Genomic DNA, 10389 nt, shown 5'->3' with positions numbered 1-10389 from the left:
ATACTTGTCTCTGTGTGTGTGTTTATATGTACACACACATATATATGCAAATAAACTCTATGTGTATAATATGATCTGGTTTTATTTTATTTTATTTTTTATTTTGTTCTCTTTACTTAAAACATGGGGAAGGAATCCCAAACCAGAGGTATATGGCTTTATCTCATTCTTTCAAAAGACCTAATAGCATGCTATCTTAAGGAATGACAAATCTGACTCATCAGGCATAGCCAATTAACTGCTCCCAGCTAAGGAATTCCCCAGGGTAAACTCTTCAACTGTCCCAGCTCTCCAAGTTCTGCTCTGAATGGTGAGCTCAAATCTTGCCAGAGTCTTATTCAATACGCCTAAGAAAGTATCTGCTGCTTCTGTCCTCAAAAAGGGCACGCTTCTACTGTGCCACCTTCAATCACTCAGCTCCATTGTCTCAATATTCTCAGCTAGCTTTCTTAATGAGTTGCAGGCCTGGCTTCTCCATTAATATTCTGCATGAATAAAGGAGCATTTAAAGTACTACTATTCTGCTGCTGACTTTTTAGTACTTTTTAATCTATTGTGGGTTTGGGGATTGATATAGTTAAAAGTAACTGACGACTTTTGCAATATTTATTGATCTCTCATCAACCTTTGATTCCATAGACAGGTATCACTTAGTCACGTCAAATGATTTTGATATTGATTCAATATTTAATCTTCCTTCAGACCTTTTATGCCACAGAATCTCAATCAGGGTTCATTTATTCCTCTGATATGTACTGTTACCATTATTTACCAAGCACAGTGTTAAATGCTGTGGATATATTGGGGAGTAAAATAGTCACATCCCTGGGTAGTTATTAATTTCTTTAAACAAATTTTAATCCTAGATTTAATTAAAAGCATTCTTTGTCCTCAATATTCCTTTGATGCATTTATCCAAATATTTGATGCAGATGTAGTCTACCTTATATCCTCCTTCCATAAGAAACAAGATCAGCATAATACCTATCTAAAGAGAATGTATTTTCTATATCTAGAAAGAATATCTAGAAATATCTTCTCAATCCAGAAGAAAAGTTATTTTATGCCATAGATATGATCATAACAATTTTCAAACTTTTTTTCTGTTTAACAGTATTTTTTAAGCTCCTATTTTATATTAGAAACATTAATCTAAGATCCAGACCCAGAGGTTGTTTTTGTGTGTGTGCCATGAACCCCTTAGCAGTCTAAAGTCTATGAATTTCTTTCTAGTACAATATTCTCATAAATGCATATATTAAAATACAATGGATTACAAAAAAAGAAATTGTCATGTACTTTGGTTAACAATGTCAATTCATTTCTGCCAGACCTGCTGTTAAGTCTTTAAATTTAAAAAATAACTCTTTTAATTTTAATAGGAAAATTTATTATGTATTACATCATAACCTAACATACACAAACAATTTTTCAAGATTTTAGTAAATAAATGTGGACTCCTGGCCAAGATCAATGCATAGGTAGATACACTTTGCCTCCTGGCACAACCAAAAGAAGGACAACAACATATTTAAAAACAAAATACAACCAGAACTGCCAGAAAATCAAACTGTATGGAAGTCCAACAACAAAGGAGTTGAAGAAACAGTCATCCAGACTGGTAGGAAGGGTGGAGATGGGCAGCTGGGGCAGAGAGGACACAGGGCAACGTGGCAGCTGGAGGACGGGGCATGCAAGGCATCAGCTGGTAGACCAGGTGGTTCCATATCCACATTATATGCATGCAGATAAACTAGAAGAAACAGCTGGGGAGCGAGACAGACCATGCAATCCAGGATTCCAGAGTGAGAAAAGAAAGCCTCAAAACCTCTGGCTGTAAAAATCTGTGGGGGTTGCAGCAGCAGGAGAAACCCCCAGCCTTACAGGAGACTTCGTTGGAGAGACCCATAGGGTCCTAGAATGTACACAAACCCACCCACCCGAGAATCAGCACCAGAAGGGCCCAATTTGCTTGTGGGTAGTGGGTGAAATGACTGAAAGCTGGTGGAAAGCCAAGCAAGAGGCATTGTTCCCTCTCTGACCCCTTCCCCACATACAAGCCCCACAACGCAGTGAAGTGGGTTGTCCTGCCCTAGTGAATACCTAAGGCTCTGCCCCTTCCAAAGTAACAGGTGCACTGAGACAAAGAAATATGGCCCAAATGAAAGAACAGATCAAAACTCAAGAAAAAATACAATTAAGCAATGAAGAGATAGCTAACCTATCAGATGCAGAGTTCAAAACAATGGCAATCAGGATGTTCACATACTCACCATACTCACAGAAATGGTTGAGTATGGCGGCAAAATAGAGGAAAAAGTGAAGGCTATGCAAAGTGAAATAAAGAAAAATATTCAGGGAACCAACAATAAAGAGAAGAAAAATGGGACACAAATCAATGATTTGGAACAGAGGGAAGGGAAAAACATTCAACCAGAACTGAATGAAAAAACAAGAATTCAAAAAAATGAAGAAAGGCTTAGGAACCTTGAGGACAACTTTAAACGTTCCAACATCCAAATCATAGGGGTGCCAGAAAGAGAAGAGGAAGAGCAAGAAATTGAAAACTTATTTGAAAAAATAACAAAAGAGAACTTCCCCAATCTGGCCAAGGAAATAGACTTCCAGGAAGTCCAGGAAGCTCAGAGAGTCCCAAAGACGTTGAACCAAAGAAAGCACACACCAAGGCACATCATGATTAAGTTACTCAAGATTAGAGATAGGGAGAGAACCTTAAAAGCAGCAAGAGAAAAGGAGACAGTTACCTCCAAAGGAGTTCCCATAAGACTATCAGCTGATTTCTCAAAAGAAACCTTGTAGTCAAGAAAGGGCTGGAAAGAAGTATACAAAGTTGTGAAAGCCAAGGACCTACATCCAAAATTGTTCTATCCAGCAAAGCTATAATTTAGAATGGAAGAACAATTAAAGTGCTTTCCAGAAAAGGTAATGTTAAAGGAGTTCATCCTCTCCAAACCCTTATTATATCAAATGTTAAAGGGACTTATCTAAGAAAAAGAAGATCAAAACTATTAACAGTAAAATGACAACAATCTCACAACTATCAAAGACTGAACCTAAAAACAAAAACAAACTAAGCAAAGAACTAGAACAGGAAGAGAATCACAAAAATGGAGATCACATGGAAGGTTATCAGTGGGGATGGAAGGAGGAGAAAGAGGGAAATGGTACAGAGAATAAAAAGTATAAATGGTAGGTACGAAATAGACGGGGGGAGGTTAAGAATAGTATAGGAAATGGAGAAGCCAAAGAACTTATATGTACAACCCATGGACATAAACTAAGGGGTGGGGGGAAGTGTTGGGAGGGGGGTGCAGGGTGGAGGGGAATAAAGGGGGAAAAAATGGGACAACTGTAATAGCATAATCAATAAAATCTACTTTACAAAAATAAATAAATAAATAAATAAATAAATAAATATATGTGCATGCACTATAAACCAAAATTAATTTTAGACTCTCATAAAGAATAAAAAGCATTCACTTAAACAAACAGAGCTACATCCAGGAGTTACAAATTTAGGTAGCGACTTAAAGGGTGTTCCCCTGAGCCCTTGTCTGGGTAGCTCAATTGGTTAGAGTGTCATCCTGATATTCCAAGGTTAGGGGTTTAATCCTAGGTTTGGGCACATACAGAAACAATCAATGAACACATCAATGGGTGGGTGAAATAACAAATCGATGTTTCTCTCTCCCTTCCTCTCTCTCTCTAAAATCAATAATTAAAAAAAAAATTAAATTGTGTTTCACTGAGACAAAGGAAAGGACATCTTTTATAGTGAAAGTTCCCACCCAAGTTCTCAATTAGGTCCCTTTTGTGTAAATGAGGCATAGAAATTGTGTAGTTCTGATTGGTCATAACACATGTAAACAAGGCTACAATTTGTGTAATTCTGATTGGACGGGGCAGGTTTCAGTCCTTTGGTAGAAAGGGGAAACCAGAGTTTTCTTGCAGTAGTTGACTGAGACTACATAAACAAGTAGGGCATGCAGAAGTCGAGAGTCCAGTCTGAGTTTCTGTCCTAGTGTACAGAGTACAGAGGAGCCTCTGTTAGCAAATTCTTATTTATAAAATTCGCGCTCTTCGTTGACCATGCGGAATCCATCTCAGCAGATAGATTCCTTCTCAGCATCCATAGTGTGCATATAGAAGAATATTTATCTGTATATAACCACGTATAGTTATATATCCACACACATATGTAATAAAAAGGTAAGTTTTTATAAGCAATAATAAAGAATTTAGAAGTAAGTAAACATAGTAATCCAGTGAAGGTTTATTGTACCTACCAAAGGAGGAAAAGATGGCTTGATAGTGAGTGATTTATGTACAAAGAAGGAATGAGGGAGTTTGGTATTGGAAAGCTCATTATTTTTTCTGCACTATTTTCTTCACAGATTTTTTAATCATTTGGGGGAACTCATTATTATTGAGGTCAAATTGTGCTTAAAATAAGATTCAAAATTTATGTCTAGAGCAAACATGAAAGCAAAACAAACAATTCAATCTAGATGGAGACAGTACCTGCACACAACAGATCCAAGGGTTGTAAGAAATGAAAATGCTGTGCCTTTATTTGCTGCTTATTCTCTACAAGCAAAGCAAACATATTTGGGTTCATTTTAACAGGACATCCAATTGAAAATTGTTCCCTATTTGACACTTTGACTACAAAACACTGTGGAGTGAATTGGTGAGTATGTCTGCCTCAAATCATTATAGTAATATAATTTATGATGGCATATATATAATATGTTTGGGGTGAAATTTTTCTTTATACTGGGAATAAAAAGAAATTTTTCCAAGAGTGATATGACTTTTTAAGAAATATGTTGCTAAAAATCCATTAACTGAACATTCATATATGGACTTTCTTTGGATGATTAAACAATGAATGTTTATGAAATAAAGAAAAGTGCTTTTCCCCCAGAGCTTTATTTTGAAAGACTTCTCTGTGTACTCTGGCTAATTTAAAAAGAGCCCCATAGGGTGCTTATTTTTTCACACATATATTACCAGAGTAGTTCCTCTTTTGGTTCAAATGTGCTTCTTTTTAAAGTCAAATGAAAGAGAACTTTCTTTTAAAAGGACTTGTCTGCTAATCTTGTTTGTTAGAATGAGACTAAATAAAACTTCTGTTAAGAATTTAACTGTTTAGCTCAATCCTCCAGCTAAATTATCTGGCAGATTTGATCCTTAGTTGGATGATGTAACTAAAGTGCTCTTAGTATCCTATTTCCAACATAAAGTTTCTGCATCCCGTGAAGACTCCTCTGAAGTTAATGTCTTGAGGAGGAGCTTTTCTCCCAAATCAGTTGACTTATTCCTTGTGCAGTTTGACGTTGGGGTATGAGTGTGTGAAATATGCTAAGTGAGCAAGTGATTAATTCTATAGCAGGCAATGGCCTTGGATAGCAGTGTCTGGGTCAAGCTATGGAGAAATGACATCTTGAAGGCCTTGGGGTTGGTAGAATAATGTCTCAAGCAAAAAGACCATGGAAAGGGGCAGTAGAAGTAGCCTCTAAAATTGGCTCCTGTCAGCCTGGCATGCAACTATAAAATTAAGCTTTGTTAATGTGGAGTTTCCCTCAGGAGGAAATTCTAAGAAGACACAAGATGATAGATAGATAGATAGATAGATAGATAGATAGATAGATAGATTCCTGTTATATGCTGAACATAGACAAATCTCAAAAACGTTATGCTAATCAGAAGTCAGACACAAGAGACGACATATTATATAATTTCATTCATATGAAGTGTTCAAATAGGCAAATCTATAGAGATATAAAGTAGATTAGTGGTTTCCTGGGGCTGGGAAGACTGGAGGTAAGAGGAAGATTGTATTGAGGGTAATGAAAATTTCTGAAACTGATTACGGGAGTGGCCGTACATTTCCATAAATTAACTCAAAATAATTGAATTGTACACTTGAAATGGTTGAATTTTATAATATGTAAAATGTATTTCAATAAACCTCCTTTAAAAAAAGGCAAAAAGATTATTAAGAGATTAAGGATAGAACTTTCTAGCATAAAGATAGAAGTGCCCTTGACTAAGATAGTCACTATCATTTAAATATTGAACAGACAGCTTTGTTTCTACAAGAAAGAAAATGTTGAAAAGAACCATTGCTCAACTGCTTTAATGCTGTCTCTTCACTACTGTTTCACATCTTGAAATATATTTGTGCAATTACCAGTAAGGTCAGGTGTTAAAAATGGCATGGAATCCATTCTTTGAGTTTAAAAATCATCATCACAGTCAAAATTCAAATTGGTTTTCAGAAGATGAGAATATTTCCTACATTTGCTCAATGAAAAGATTTTAAAAAGAGGCCTCTTCTTAAAAACATGCAAATATGGAATGTTTTCAACACATGTACTAACACTAATAAAAGATGCTGAAGATTGCTTCTGCTTCATTTAGGGAAAACAAGTATTTACCAAACAAATAAATAAGAACACAAGATAATGCGAAGTCTCTTATTTATGCCCTTCAAAAAGTAAATACAATTTTACATGCTAATCATAATGATTTTTTTTCTTAGAGGACTTCTTCATGGCTAGAACAAGTCTTACCAGGAATTTGAATTACTCTAGCTTGCTATTCACATAAATGTAAACATCCTAAATGGCATTTTCTAATGGGATTTCAACCTTTGAATTTCTGCTGAAGTACATCTAAGTGTATAATAGTTTCCACAATCATTGTTGGCACCTATATGTAGGAGCTCTGTATTTATTTATCACACTTTTGCAACTTGATGTTCCTTTGTTTTAGTTGACTCTCTAGAATAATGTGACTTATTTAATGCATGTAGATATTAATCTACTTTGAGATATTAAATTCAAGTTCCTTATAAAAGGGAAAGATGCTGCTTTTGTTAGAAGTGAAAATAAAAGATGGACTATACCAACATATAATTTGATGATTATTTTATCAAGCTTCCTATTATCTTCTCTCCTGAGAGTAACATGGAGCTATCATATGTCTTAGCTTCCTTAATGTCTCCAGAGCTGGAAAGAATGCATTTCACCCACACTGTAGAACTTCAGGGAAGCAAAGAACTACTCACTTACAATTTAGCTGACACTTAAAGGCAGCTATTACATATTAAGTTAGTATGCTAATGTTGCTAATTTTTTTCTTTTAAGGGACAAGATTTCCAGTTGAGATAGTATATGCCTAGATAAAAAAAGTTTGTTGGTTGGTTTTAAGTTATAGAATTTTGCCATACTTTAAAAAAAAAACAGTTGTTCTGAAACATTAGTGCCTAGAGAGCTGGGCCCTAACTCTAGAGTTTCTGATTTAGTAAGTCTAGAGACAAAAATTTGCATTTCTATGAATATGCTGGGGTGATGCTGAGGCTGCTGGTCTGAGGACCACACTTTAAGCACTGAGAAATTTTGATCCTTTGCCTTATTAGTTGGAAGGGAAGGGGAGGTCCATGTTCTCCATATTCAGGAAGTCATAAATACTATAGGCCAGGTTCATAACTTGTAAGAACTTTATGTAATTCCTTAAAGTTCACAATTTTCCAAAGTTCATCATCTGCCTCTTTCTCTAGACTACTGTTAAACCTTAAAATTGAAATGGGTGTTCAGAAGCTAGGGAGATACAGATAAACATCCAATAGCCTGAACCCTAGGGGGTTGCCCCAGGAGACAGACTACGGTGGCTGGCGGCTTTAAAAAGAGGAAAGTAGCTGGAATCAAATGGTTCTGCTAAAAGGAAGGAAAAGAGGTCTTGGAAGGAAGCCTCACTTTGTGAAATGGCCTTGGGGCTTAAGAATAAAAAGGTCAGTAAGAAGAGCTGGAGGGCAAGCCATCAGGCTCAACAGTGCCCTGCTAAGATAAGACACAAAACCAGCCCTTCTTGCTCTTCTCCAGCCTCCACCACCTGTACTCCCGGAAGTTCCTGGGCTCCTCTCAGCTGCTGGAGAAGAGAGACTGTGGGGCTGGCCCACTACCTGCTTCCTCTTGTCAATTTAAGCCAAAGGAGAAGTGAGATGCTAAATAATCTAAAATAGAAGGCATTTTTGCTGCTTTCTCTTTTCTGTCCCTGGGGGTAATTTTCATCCCAGAGAAATAATTTTAATTGGCAGATTACTGTTTTAGTATGTCCTTTGATTGATTTTTCAGTGAGCTTTTGAATAAATTTAGCTGTATTTTTCAGGGGATTGCAGCCGTAAGAAGTCTCTGCAGCTGCCTTGACTTTTTGTTGGTTGTTGTTGTTTTTCCTTTACAGTCTCATATTGTCTACAAAAGGTCTTCTAACTTTTATTTCTCACAGTCTCTTTTTAAAAAGGTTATATCAGGAAAAACACAGTTTTGCCATCCATGACTCCAGAGTTCAAATCTGGTTGTAAAGATCTCGGGTAAATTACTTTAGGATCGAAGCCTCACATGTTTAATTCTGTCAGTTACACTTACCTGGTGGTATTTCTTAGAGAATTAAACGGGGAAGTCTTTACAATAGCGCAGTTTTTGAGGCACTGTCAGTAATATTAATCTATATGATCATTGTTAGGTGATTCATTAATCTTTTTCCTCCCGTTCTCTCCAAACAATCTGAATTGTTTTAATAAGAAGAAGCAGTTTAGCCCCAAATCTGTGTGTCACCCTTTGATCTGTAGTCTCTTGTGTTTCCTGAACCCCAGTTGAAGTAAACCTTGTACAAATGCCATAGCTCGTGCCCTTGGATTCATACCTAAGCAAAGCCAGGCAGGCTGCCAGATGGAGAGGCTGCTAAAGTGGTCTCCTTCCTGTGGGTAACCAGGAAAAGAATAAATAATAGGCATAGGTCTCTAGTTGAAGAGATGAGCCCACATGAAAAGCTAAATTATATAAAGATTTAAATAAGAATATAACGTAGAAGTCATTTCAACATTATCCCTCTTCACTTCCTCCTCCTCCTCAGGACTTTCTAAAAGTTAAATCTGATCATATTACTTCCATGCTAAAAACACACCTCCATCCAGCTTTTTTTTGTTTTGTTTTGAAACAATATTTATCTTCCTTATACTGGTTTTAGCCTTTAATATTCCATGGTTAGAGTCCTCCTGTGCTTCCTTCCAAAAAGAATGGCCAGCTTCACTATTTTAGCAGAGATTCCTCACTCTGGGGACTTCCTTATCTCCTTCTGCCTCTAAATACACACAAAAATAAATGCCTTCGCTCTGTTATTAATACTCTGTAAATAACTCTCCTGCTCAACCCTGTACCCGCTGGTTACACTGTGAGTTTTCTGTGTAACCAGCAAGTACCATGGACACCTAAGACCATTTGCAACTAAATTTACAATAAATATAACTGCAGTGAATGCAGCTAGCTGTCTGGCAACAAAAAGTCTATGGGCCTAACTATGCCTTCAGGGGAAAAGAGGGTTCAGATAGGGAATGGCACTTTTGCTAAGTGGGATTATACAGGGAGGGTGGGAAAGTCTTCCAGACAAACTTGTGAACTGTAATAATGCCATTGAAACAAGTTGGGATTTTCTTAGCAACAATCCAGGATGATGGATCACCAATGAAGTAAGAGACTAGAGCACAGAAAGGTCACCTTGTGAGCAACTTCAGGATAGAATGGCAGAATGAGACAGCAACACACAAGCAACTGATACCTGTGGGGAACCTGAGGTAAAAATACTAAAATGTATTTAAATAGCATATGGGAAAACAAAGCAAAAAAACCTTAAATGGGGGAAATGTAGATGTTAGGACAATAATCCTGTGCAACACATCTAAGTCACCTTGGTTTCCATTTTATTTGCTGCAGAAATACAGTCTATTCTAAAACAATGATACACTACAAAAGCAATCAATGCGATAATCTGCCACTTACAGCAGCCAGGAAAAAAGTGCCATAAACTTAACTTATTTTTTCCCCTCAAATACTGACTGATTGTAAGCTGCAAAAACTCTTTCTACCTTATTTTTCACTGGACAAAGTACAAGTAATGGTTTTATTTTGACATTTGTATTTAGGTATGTCTATTTAACATCATTATGCATCATTGACTATGGGTTGAGCTGTTGGTTAGGCATTGGGAGTACAATAATGAATGGCATGAGATGCTTGCCCTCAAAGAACTTACAGACTAGAAAGGAAGAGGGAGTGGTAAACATAGTAACTCTAGTATGTCTGATAAGTACCAGAGCCAGGGCAAGTGGAAATAGAATATCATAGAAATTTACTCTAGCCCAGAGATTCAGGGAAGGCTACTTGGAGGATGAGCAGAAATAGGTAAAAGGGAAAGGGACCAGGTATTTCCAGGCAGTGGGAATAGCATATAAATTGAATGGCATAATAGCTTAATTTAGTGCTATCATGTTCATAGATTAATAGTTTAGGTAAGTTTCCAAAGGTA

Source organism: Pteronotus mesoamericanus, unplaced genomic scaffold (genome assembly GCF_021234165.1).
Source record: "Pteronotus mesoamericanus isolate MK-2021 breed Mesoamerican mustached bat unplaced genomic scaffold, CSHL_Meso_final contig_56, whole genome shotgun sequence".
Lineage (NCBI taxonomy): Eukaryota > Metazoa > Chordata > Mammalia > Chiroptera > Mormoopidae > Pteronotus > Pteronotus mesoamericanus.
This window is presented reverse-complemented; position numbering follows the sequence as displayed.